The following is a 12,607-nucleotide window of genomic DNA, read 5'->3' on the forward strand; positions in this document are numbered from 1 at the left end:
GGTTCCACTCCACTCAGTTATCAAGGGACCGTGTTCTTGTATCTTGTTGCTCTACCACGTCCTAGGGCATGGTCCTCCTCCCACGGTCCAGCTCGGTCTCGAATATGTCTGTGCTCCAGCTCACAGGACGTGAAAAGGAGGTAAGCCCAGAGCAAGAAAGTGAGGGCAAAGTTGCACACCTCACTTCCCCTCATGTTTCCTGGCAAGGAACTTTGTCCTATGGCATTTGCAGCAAAGGAGCTTGGATAAAGTAGTCTCTAGTTGTGTGACCATACTCCCAGGAGGAAGAGTAAGTAGATTTTGCAGGGTGGACAACTGGCACTATGCCAGAAGGTGTTAAAATCCTCACAGCTTTCCCTACTTTTAAGAGTTTATATAGCAGTGGATCTTATAACTAATAGATTCATTCTCAAAACTCTTTCTCACCTCATCTTTTTTAAGCTAAAATCTCCCTTTGTTAGCATATTTAAATATGACCTAATAAGATTATTTTTCAATGGTAGAGTATGATTTCTCAGTGTGAATCCTTCATCCAAATCATTTATTTTCAAACACATGAGGTAGAACCCCCTACAATTTTATCCCTAAAGTTTTTAATCTCGTACAAATCCAGAACATACAACTCTAAAGTGCATCCTCTCAGTCTGCTACTGGTACTGAAAAGAAGTCAAGAGTTAAGTTGATAATATGCAGATCTACCCAAGATATTGAATAAAGCCGTATCATATTGAGGAAAGTAAAACATGGGCTAGATGTAATCATATTGGGGCCCAAGGAATGATAGAGAGGCAGACACAGTAAATAGGCAGAAGAATGTCAGAAAAGGAAAATAAAAGTAATACAATTCCCATAGTGACATGAACTTCAGTCACATATGAGTTGTGACTTCTACCTGTAATGCACCAATGCTGCCTGGAATTGTGAAACTCTTAAACTTTTTTTTTTTACATGTTTTGGGGAGGGGGCAGTGAAGATTGGCACTGAGCTAACATCTATGCCAATCTTCCTCTACTTTATGTGGGATGCCACCACAGCATGGCTTGATGAGCAGTGCTAGGTCCATGCCCGGGATCCAGACCAGCAAACCCCAGACTGCCGAAGTGGAGCACGTGAACTTCACCACTGCACCACCAAGCCAGCCCTTTTTTTACATTCGTATAGTACCTAAGAGATTTCTCAAACTTTAACTTCTACTCTTTAGGAAGACATTAGTTAATTCTATATGCCCTGACTGACTGATTCCTGAATCACTTTCCTTTTTAAAACAAAACTAGAAAGAAGGGGAAACATCGCTCCAGTGACGTCCCTAACGATGTAACCTGTTCTAGATATGTCTAAAGAGCCTTTGGCATTCCTTTGTATATTTAAGAAAGAACAGTCTAACCTGAAGATTAATTCACATTGTCTAAATTATTATAAAAATGCCAGCATTTGACATAGCCTCTTTAGCATAATTTTAGTATTCTTTCACAATTTGTTAAATACAATTTGTTAATTAAATCATTAAAACATTGTTGATGGTACAAATTAAGTTATTCTTTTTCCATTTGTACAAATCAGATTTCAAATAGAATCAAGACCATAAATGTAAGCAGTCATCTTCTAACTTGAAAGGCACACAGATTTCTCAGTGCAGGGTAGTGTGGTTCTCAGTATTTAACCTACTATCATAAAGTCTTTTCTTCAGTTATCAGTCTTTAACATTTAACATTTTCTATCAAGATTCAAAAGTTCACATTTTCAACATTTTGCACTTACTTTTGAGAGAGTAGTTTTCATGCAGGTGCCATATGTGAGTTTAGCAGAGTTGCAATACTGTGATATTTATGTAGATGTCTAAAGTAACTCTGAGGCCACTTGGAATCTTATCTTCCTTCCTTATCTACTGTGAGTGATTTCTACTTCATTTATTCTCTAAATATATCGTGTGTTTCAGGGTGCCATATTGTACAATTCAGTCCCTGGGTTATTTTTATTTCTATTACCATTATCTACCATTGGACTAGTTGAGTAACTATGATTACTTGCTAAGTCTACAAAACTTTTCACTCATGGGCAAAGATTATGGGCATTAAGATCGCTGCTATTAATATTGTCCACTCCAAATGCTTTCACGTGAAAAAAATATTCATTGCAAATTCAAACTCAATTTTAGAAATATAAAACATACTGGATAAATAACAACTTCATCTAGGGCAAACTCAGGAATATATTTTAGGAAACCATGTTCAATCTTTTCAAAATTCAAAGATCTGCCCTCCTACACTCTAGAAGTGGCTGAACATTCATTTTCGAAGTTATTTTTAAATGTACTCCCCCAATAAATTAAAAATTCATATTATCCTACATTAAAAAATATTAGGAAAGCATGAAGTCATTGTAGTCCTTCTTTTTTTTTTTCTTCAAAAAGTTAATCATCAATTCTTAGGAATAAGAATCTTTGAGAGGTCGTTTAACCTACATATACACCCACCTCTGCCACCTTCGGAGACAACTGCCTCAGACATACCCTAACCAGATGGAAATCTAAACCTCCTAAGAAACAAATTCCATCATCTACTACTCACTGTCAGGAAATTCTCCTTCATATTTAAACCACAATGCTCAAGCTACAGATTAAGCCTGTTTCCTCTATTTCTATTCCTGGTGGAGGAGAAAAACAGGTGGACACAATTCATCATGTAGTTGAAAACAATAATTAGGTCACTTCTCTTTCTTCAGCCTAACAAAAGAAAAAAAATCCATTGGTGTTTTGCACGTATTTTATTTCCTAATCATATCTGAAGGGGTACATATACAAACAATTTCAGTAATAATATAAGTAGGGGTCTTCAGTGCAAAACCAAGCAGAGGGCACAGTTGGCTTTTAAGTGTCTTATCTTCCATCTATCAGTGACCTCATGTTCCCTCCCCCTCCATCCCCGTCTGTAATACCTTGGGGTCATTGCAGAAGAATATGAGATAGGGCAGACAATGAGAGGGATGTGGGCTTGGTCAGACCCAACTGAGCCTGGAGCTTAACGCATCTTCATTTTGGCCTGGGACTTTACAGCATCTACAGTGAAGCTACAGACAAGCAGCACACTGAGATACAAAGTGAAGGGAGTGGGCATCTCTATTAAGGAATCTAAGCAACAAGGAATGCAAATGAGCAGTAATGGAAACTGAGGGCAGGCTTTCAGAATCTGGGACTTCTGTCTCAGGCAAGGTGTTTTTCATTTCAGAAAAACCATCAGACTAGACTGGTCATTGGAAGACAAACTTGAATTGGGACTAGAATGGAAAGTCAGCATTAGACCTGGGCCCCATGGAGAAAGTGTTAGGAAACTTGGAGAACATGGGGGAAGCACCTGCCCCCTATATCATGGGTCAGAGTAGCACGAAGGGTGACAGAGGACACAAGGGGTGAGGGCAGTGGTCAGTAGCAGAGAGCTCACATTTATTCAGTCCACAGACATTCACTGCCTTGATGGGGCTGAATTGATCAAAACTTGCTCTGCAGGAAATAGCACATTTTTGCAAAACTCGACATACCTATAAGCCTTAAAGATTTTATTCATTTATTTATAATTTTTTGAGACTCTACTATAAAGAGTAGAGACTCTATAGTGTCCTAGGCGCTAGGAAATAGTGAGAAAAAAGAAATCCTGCCCTGTTGAGCTTACATTCTAGTGAGAGAGAAAACAAAGAAGATAATAAGTAAAACATATAGTACGATAAGTGCTACGGTGAAAAACACACACAAAAAAGCATTTTTAATAGCTCGCGAACTCCTATTTGACTTGTCACAAGAATAAGGTCCCTTTGAATTGACCTTGGAAATTGATTGAATAAGGAGGAATTTGAGAAGGAAAAGCAGTCTTTCCAAAGCTCCTAAAATTCCAGCACACAGTAGGCACTCCATGCTCCCCTTGGCCTGTTGTCCTTGAATCTAATTTCTCTGTCTACCCAGCTAGGTAGATCACAATAATGTGTGATATGATAAATATAGGGTTTGGAAACTATTAAACACTATACAAACAAAGCCTGCATCATTTTTTATTGCTTGACAATTATTCGTTTAGATGGAGCATCATTAACTAAAATGTCTCTGGTAGCGTGCTACAGAATTATATCTTTGCCCCTTTCCTATTTGATATTTTTATCAACAAGCTGGATGAAGACATAGAAAGGATGGTTATCAAATTTGCAAATAACACTAAGTTGAGAGGCAGAGCTAATGGGTTGGATGACAGAATTAAGATTCAAAATGATTTTGACAAGGCAGAACACTGAGATGGAATTCATAAAATGAAATTAACAGACGTGGTAGGAATAAAAAAACAAACTAATGAACACACAAACACCCTGCAAGGGTACAAGATGAGAGAGAGTAGACTTGATAGCATTTTTATTAAGGGAAAAAAAAACCCAGAAGCCTTAGTTGATCTCTAGTTGGACATTAGTCAACATTTTGATACAGTGCAAAAAAATGTCTTAGGCTGTATAACAGAGTAATATCTAATACCTAAACCAGGAATAGGCAATATCTGTGTGGAGAAGAGTCTTCTTACCTGGGTGTCACACTTCAGAGCAATATTTATAGTATTCATGGAAAGATGACAAATAGGAAATGTACTCCTCATATCATATAAGGAACAACTGAGGAATTGCTTGCTGTTGGAAAGAGAGAGCTTCTAGAAAACTAATGTGTTTTCAAATATTGTAAAGGGTTATTACTGATAAGAATACCGCATCGTTTTTAAATGTCTTAACTGTATAACCTCAGGCAAGATCTTTGGCCATTTGTGTCTTTTTTAATCTCTAAAACAGAGTTCAGAATATCAATTCTTTAGGGTTATTATAAGGATTAGCAATGATACATGTAAGGTGTGACATCACCTGGAGCACTGTCTGCACTCCCTCAATGGTGGAAATTTTTATCCTCTGTTGCTCTAAAAGGTAGAGTAGGGTGAATGGATGAAGTCGGCAGAGCCATGCCACAAAAGAGAGACTCGTAAAAGTTAGCTCCTTTCCATGAACTTTCTATGCAGATGGTAAGTGATTATCAGGGAATTTGAGAGGGATTCCTATGCTGGATTCCTATACTGCAGATGGATTAGATAGTTTCTACATTCCCTTCACCGAGTAATCTTTTAGTTCCTCTCCAATGTGAAGATTTTGGAGTTCTCTCTGATTTCTCTCTATTCATCTAATGAATGTGTTTCTGGCATTGATAAAACGAAAAATATGTAGAAATGGTTATAACAACTAAGATTCATTGTGTTTTACTCTGTGTCCTACACTAAAATGTGGCTGCATTTATTAACCCCTTTTCACAAATGAGGAAACTAAGGGAGAGTACAATTTTGTAGTTTGACCAAGTTCACAGATCATCAGTGGCAGAATAATGATTTGAACCCAGGCTATCTGAATTCAGAGTCAATTAGGCTAATTTTGACTTATTAGCCAGACTTTCTTTCTCTAGCCATGGCATCACGTGGACCCCAATAGGTTTTGTGATATCCTAGGATTTCTTTAGTTATCTCCAAACTGTTGTGTAAACACATTTAATTTTAAAAGTAAAGTAAATTTAAAATCACAAAGTAATGCTGGTGGATCAATTGAAAAATTTGTTCTGCATTATTTAGAAATGATGTGTTCCACAAAAATGTATTTTGTAAACTAATAAGGCCATTTCTTAAGTGTTAAAACTTTTTCTGTTTCATCTATTTTGGAGGGAACTGTTCCGGGAATGAACTGCCCACTACCTCTTCTAATTTGTTCTAATTTACAGAACGTGCGTTAACTTGTACTTGAGACTCGGGATCATTCCATCGTGGATGTTAGTTACTGTTTTATGACGTCAGTCATTAATGTTCTCAGGATATATTGATAAATAGGCTATGTCAAAGTAGATTTTGAGTAAGGGCTTAGGCACTCTCCAAGAGTAAATTCTTTGAGTTGTGGAGTCTGTCTTTGAGACAGCAATTCTGGTTGCTTAGAAACACCACTTGTTTTCTTCCTTATTCCAGGTTGTTTCAAATGTATTGCAAGATGCAGTTGCAAGATGAAAGACTTCTAATTATGTAAGATGGTGCTGCTTACTCAAAGCAAATTTCAGTGCCTATCAGATAATAAAAAGACAAAGTGTGGGAATTGGTGCATGGTGAGAGGGCAGGAAAAATTAACTAAACAATGCGGTTTCTGAAGCCGCAGGACGTTTTGTCTACTGAAGGGGCGGACTGCCAAGAGGAAGTTTAGGAAATTGATAGGAATGAGTGAGAAAGTTTAAAAGTAAATTAAGTTCAAGGAAGTAAAATTCTATAATGCCTTAAAACTTAAATCATATTTTCTGTTTATTTGGGTAAAATTTGCTTCCTGATTATTATAATTGGTTTAAGTTTCTAGTTCCTACATCTGTGTGTGTTTAGGCTTTCAATATAGGTGTGTTTAAGCTTTCAAATGTTCAGAGCATTTCCTAGCATCCTCTTTCCTGCAATTTAAGTAGCTTCGTATTCAGTTTTATAAATACGTTCTTTTTTAATTTCCAAGGAAATCCACAACTTAGGACTTACTGGGAAATTTACTTTTGAAACATAGGATAATGATCTACAAATATTTCCCTGGAAAAGAGCTTTCATCTAAGTAAATAGTTTGTATGTGCTGAAGCTAGAACTTGATTGAAATTTGCCAGCCATTTGTTCTGTTGGTTAATCTTTCTGCTTACCTTACCAAATATTTGGATAGAAGCCTAACTACTGAACTGCACCTAAAGAATAGAAATAATAAACTTCATAGAGTCATAGGGTAGACTTTATAACTGCTTAATTGATCAATGTGCAAGAGCCCCCAAATTATTCATTCAATAAGCATTTATGGACATCTATCACGGTTAAGCAGTCTGCTCAGCGCTGAGCCTACAAAGAATTTTGGTGGGGACAGAGCCTATATCATACAATGGGTGAGTGTCCAGGTGATAGGGACCCAAAGCAGAAAGAGCTAATCCAGACTGAGAGCAAAGGAAGGCTTAATGATAGAAATTAACCTCACTAACAGGGTGAATTAGCATAGGAAGAAAGACAAGCCAGTCAACGAAGGTAATGAGCCAAGGTGGAGGTAAGAAAGTATAGAGTATGTGGGGAAAAAGTGTGGTCAAACACACTCTCTCCAACTCTTCTTCTGTTTTTCTCTTTCAGATCTCTTCTAAACTGACTTCCATTCTTATTTCCCTGAAACAACTTTTATGAGTATCACCAATGACCTCCATATTGCTAAATCCAATTGTAATAGCTTTCCATTGCTGCAGTAATAAATTACCACAAACTTAGTGGCTTAAAAGAACACAAATGTATTACCTCATAGCCATCTAGGTTAGAAGTTTGATACAGTCTCACTAGGCTAAAATCATGATGTTTTTAGGTTCTTGAGAATTTTATACCAGCAGAAACAGTGCAACTTTGGACTGAAAGAGATAGTGAGTACAAACTATAAGAAGACTGTCAGAGACCCAAAATTCTACAGGCGAGAAACAGATGGATACAACTACTCAGCAGCAGACATGCGCTACCTTTTACGGAAAAGGAAGGGCAACTGCAAGGGTGAAGCATTAAACCCAGAGAGCCCCAAAGGGTTCTGGAATTGTTTGGGACTTGCGTGTTTTGTATTCTTTTATCACATGGTCAGTCAGGTGTGGCCACAAGAGGAGACAGAGGAAAGGCTCAGGAAAAAACAAAATCTATCATCCTCTCAGGTCCCAGAGAGGGGGTCACTGCACCCCGAGAGGGGGTGACATGGGAGAGAACACCAGGGGAGTGAGCTCACCCAAGCAGGTGGGGAGCCAAGAGAGAGCAAGGCTGTGGGCAAGTGCCTTTATTAGGGGTCAAGGTGAGGCACACAAGAAAAGGCAAAATGGGATTTCAAGGTGCATTTGAATATCACTAGGTCACAGTCAGGGGGGGACAGGAAGGGAAACGAGGCAGGGAGCAGCCTGACGGCCCGGTCACCTGGACAGTGCTCACAGCCTGTTTGTAGGCGTGTCAAGAAGCAGGAAAGTATGAATTTTTAAAGGTTACAATACACAATGACTCCTTTCTTCCTCCTATTTTCTCCTCTTTTGAGCTGAACACCTATAACTGGTATCTTATGCCTGTCCCACTATTACATTTTGGAAATAACTTGTTTCTTGAGTTTCATATTCACAGATGGAAACTGCACCCCAGACGGATTATGCACAGAGCCTGCTCACACCTGGTTTAGATGATTTAGACAGTGAGACTTGGGACCTTTGAGCTGAGGAGATTGAGTCAGACTTCAGACTTGATGCTTCAAGGACCCTGGAATCAGGGGGAATATATTTTGCTTGTGGAACCGACATGAATATTTGGGAGCCAGAGGGTAGGCTGTAGTAGGCAGAATAATGGTCCATCAAATATGTCCATATCCTAATTTCCAGAACCTTCAAATAAATTATGTTACAAAGAAATGGGCCATTAAGTTTGCAGATAAAATTAAGATCGCCAGTCAGCTGACTTTAAGATAAGGAGATTATCCTCGATTGTCATGGTGATCCCAATATAATCACAAGGACGTTTAAATGAGAAAAAGGCAGAAGGGGCAGAACCAGAGAGATGGCATTGTGAGAAAGACTTGACTAGACATTACTGGCTTTGAAGCAGCCTCTGGAAGCTGGAAAGGACATGAAAGTGAATTCTTCCCTAGATCCTCTAGAAATGAACACAGCCTTGTGGACACCTTGGTTTTAGCCCAGTGAATCGCATTATCTGACTTCTGACCTCCAGAACTATAAGATAAATTTGCATTGTTTTAAGCCACTAAGTTTGTGGTTATTTATTACAGCAGCAATAGGAAACTAATACACAAGGAAGGACTGAGAAACTATCACAGACCAGACGAGACTAAATGCAATCTGATGTCCTCAACTGAATCCTGGAATCAAAAAAGAACATTAGCGGAAAATCTGTTGAAATCCAAATAAGGTCTAGAGTTTAGTTAGCAGCATCATGCCATTGTGCATTGGTTTTGACAAATGTATCATGGTTATTTAAGACGTTAACGTTAGGAGAGGCTGAGTGAAGAGTATTTGGAACTCTATGCAATCTTTACAACTTTTCTCTAAATCTAAATTTATTCTAAAATAGTGTGTTAAAAAAGTTTAGCTAAGAAAGAAAGGAGTGAGTTTGATAGTTAACTCAAGCAGGTGCTAGACAAGAATGATTTTTGAATCATTGCAAGTTAATTTCAAAATGCATAATTTTAAAAAAGTTTTCCCAAGCAATTTATTTGACATTTTTCTTGAGAATTTTTAAAGAAATCATAGACAGATATCAAGCAAAATGTCTATTCTGCACACGGCTGTCAGTAAAATTACGAACTCGGAAGCTGCGGGACAGGTCTTGCTTCTTGACTCGCTCCCTTCTTTTCCCACTTCTTCCTTACCTTTATTTTATTCATTTCTTTCCCCAAGTGGTTTCATGCAGTCCTTCTCAGCTGAAGAAAGAAATAGGGCTGATAAAAAATAATTTGCACCAAGATGCTAGTGAATTAAAGTATTCAGTACTCTTCTTGGAAAATTTGCACTTCAAAAGAAGCAGGCACTAAGGAATTTGAAACTCCTGACAGCACAATTCTCTAAATATATGAATAAATTTCTCCCAGAATTTGCTTTTGCTGTCACTGTTTTCATCTGTAATAGCTAAATTCTGTATTGTAATTTATTGCTCCCTGTAACTTGGATAGAATGGATAATTTGGGACACACTTTTTAATAACCAAGTCATTAGTTATTCCTTCAAATTTATTAATGTATCAAAGTACTGACAACCCTAGTCTCGATCAAATTATTTTCCGGTAAAACCTGAGGTGCTAGAATTTATTAATAATAACAATAACTTTCCCCCTCGAGATCCGTTGCTGTGTGGCACTGCACCAAATTACTTCCAACTTCACGGCAATGGATAGTGGGTATGAACATTATCCCATTTTATAGATGAAGAGCCTGACGTGTAGACAGTTTAAATAGTTTGTCCAAGGTCAGCAGTAGTTCAGGACAGAGATGGGTTTGAGGTGAAGTAGTCCAGCTCTGGAGCATAGCCCAGGCTTTGCTCCCTCCTGTACTTATGCTCTTCCCCTCCCCACCCACCCGACACACATTTGATTGGGTAATTCAATAGAATTCATTATCTTTCCTCTTCATCCACTATCATACTAACACACGAAGACAGAAAAATATAAACTGCCCATGGTATACAACAGTTATATTGAAACGTGCTTTTCTTTTTTAAAAAATGAATGTCATGGTATCTCTACTTTTCCAAAACAGCCTGGGAGAAATGGCTTTTCTTTTCGAATGTATATGCACAATGTTCTTTCATTCTGCTCATGGGCAGGCTATTGACATTATCATATGGCTCATGCCCAGTAAAGTACAGGCTATATAGTAAAGGACACATTTACTACAGGTAAAAGAAAAGTTCTGTCTCCCTTTAACTTTGGATCCTAAAACAGAAAGCAGCTTTTCCAGAGCAGGGCTTTCCCACCTTCGTTCAGTGATGCCTGTAAGTATTCAATAAGGAAAGCACATATATACAGGTATCGTTTCTCTCATGAGAAAGAAAGGCATTGTTGTGCAGGCCCACTTTTAGAATCTCATTTTACCCTCTTGAAATATAACTTCCACTACATTACTATGGAATTAGGATAGAGCATCTTGAGTAACTCTGTTCCAGCTGTGTCAAAACTGGACAAGTATCTTGATTACTTGATGAACAAAATACGTGAAGGACAAGTTTCAAGGACACGATTAAGGAGAACAAAGTCCATTAGAGGTACAATGGAGGAACAGGAGCCTGGCTTCCTGAGAAGGCAGCAGAGTCCTGAGCTGTGGCTCGGAATCCTGGCTCTACCTGAGACACTCTGGCCATGTCACAGTCAACCAAAGAAAGGATGGAAAAGATTTCTTTGACAGAAATTATATTCACACCCTGTCTTAAACTGATGGAAAATGGGTAATTTCCATATTTTTAGGGGTTTCAAGAAAACTTAAAGCACAGCCATGATGAAGAACCTATTCCTATAAGAATCTGAAAAACAGAAATAAAACATCCAACTCCTCAAGCCAACTTAAGCTCCAGTTTTCCTCCCAAATAGCCAGAATGAAAGTGAGGGGTGAGGGAGGGAGAAATCTAACATTAACTTGAACCAATTTGGAACACGTTGTAGTAGGCACTGTATGCTATTTTATTTTATCCTTATGACAACGTTGTGTGGTGCAGGCGTTAGAAGCCATACATTCGAGATGAAAAAACAGATTCTAAAAGCGTAAGTAATCTCAGATGATATAGTGAAGTGTGAGCCAGGTCTTCTGTTACTGGGTTTAGTACTTTCTCCAATGCAACATAAGTAGCAACTAATGTGGTGTGCTCTGGGGTATACAAGGAAACTACCCCAAAAATCATCACCTGCAAAAAGTGGCATAATTTCCCAAAAATCACTTTGTTATTCCTTGTCTTTCTAATTAGCTTTTTCTAATAAGTTCATATTTAAAATGCAAATAGTTGAGTATTATGCCCACCATACATTAAGTGAAAAAAATTAAATTGCCCGGAAATAAATATAGAACAGACCTATAGAAATTATACCGTAAAAAAGGAAACAAACTAAATGCCCCCAAATATGAGTATGATTAAATAAATTGTAGAGAAATCCCAGTCAGTAGAATAAAAACTTCTACTAACAAAAAATTAGGTTAAGCTATAATGTGAAGTAAAGAGAGTAAGATAGAAAGTACTATGTACAGTCTGATTACAACTATGTCAAAATGCAAAAAAAAAAAATAAAAGGCTATCCAAGAAGTATAAAAGTGATGCATTAAGATGATAGATTTATGAGTAACTAATCTCTTGTTTTTGCTATTGTTCATATTTTCTCTAACATATTTCAATTAGTTTTTATAATCTCTTAATGAGAAATCAGTGGCTTTTAGCAGCAATAAACTCAATCATTTTAAACTCAAGCCATCCAATAGCTGCCTTCTTGAGGGCCAAAAACATTTTTTTCTATTTTATTTCCCACAGTGCACAGTGTTCCTTATACCAAGTAGATGCTCAATAGTTTTTTTTATTAAATACATTTTTTTAAAATAGTAAGCAAGAGCAAAGAAGATCCCTATCTGCTTAGAAAGTATTTCCTGAACAGGTTCACTAATTAGAGATCCACTTGTGTTAATGAGCTCCTCTTTTAAAATGCAAATGCATCAAAAAGCTGAATGAGAAAAAAACAGGAACAGAGAACAGACAAGAGGAAACATAAATGGCTAATAAACATTAAATGAAAAGTTCAACCTCATCAACAATCAAAGAAATGAAAATTAAATGTTATCAGTTTTCCTTATGAAACTTAGAAAAATTTTCATGGTAATTCTCAATGCCAAGTGGAGTATAAATAAGAATATAAATATACATCTCTCTTAAATTGCTTCTAGGACTGAAAAACTGGTACTAACTTTCTTGAAAGCAATTCAGCAAAATACTCCTAACTTGTGATGTCGGAATTCCATTTCTAGGAATCAAGTTTAAAGAAAAGATGAGAGATACGTGGTAAGCAGTTTT

This window comes from Equus przewalskii, chromosome 17, assembly GCF_037783145.1.
Source record: "Equus przewalskii isolate Varuska chromosome 17, EquPr2, whole genome shotgun sequence".
In the NCBI taxonomy this organism is placed as follows: domain Eukaryota; kingdom Metazoa; phylum Chordata; class Mammalia; order Perissodactyla; family Equidae; genus Equus; species Equus przewalskii.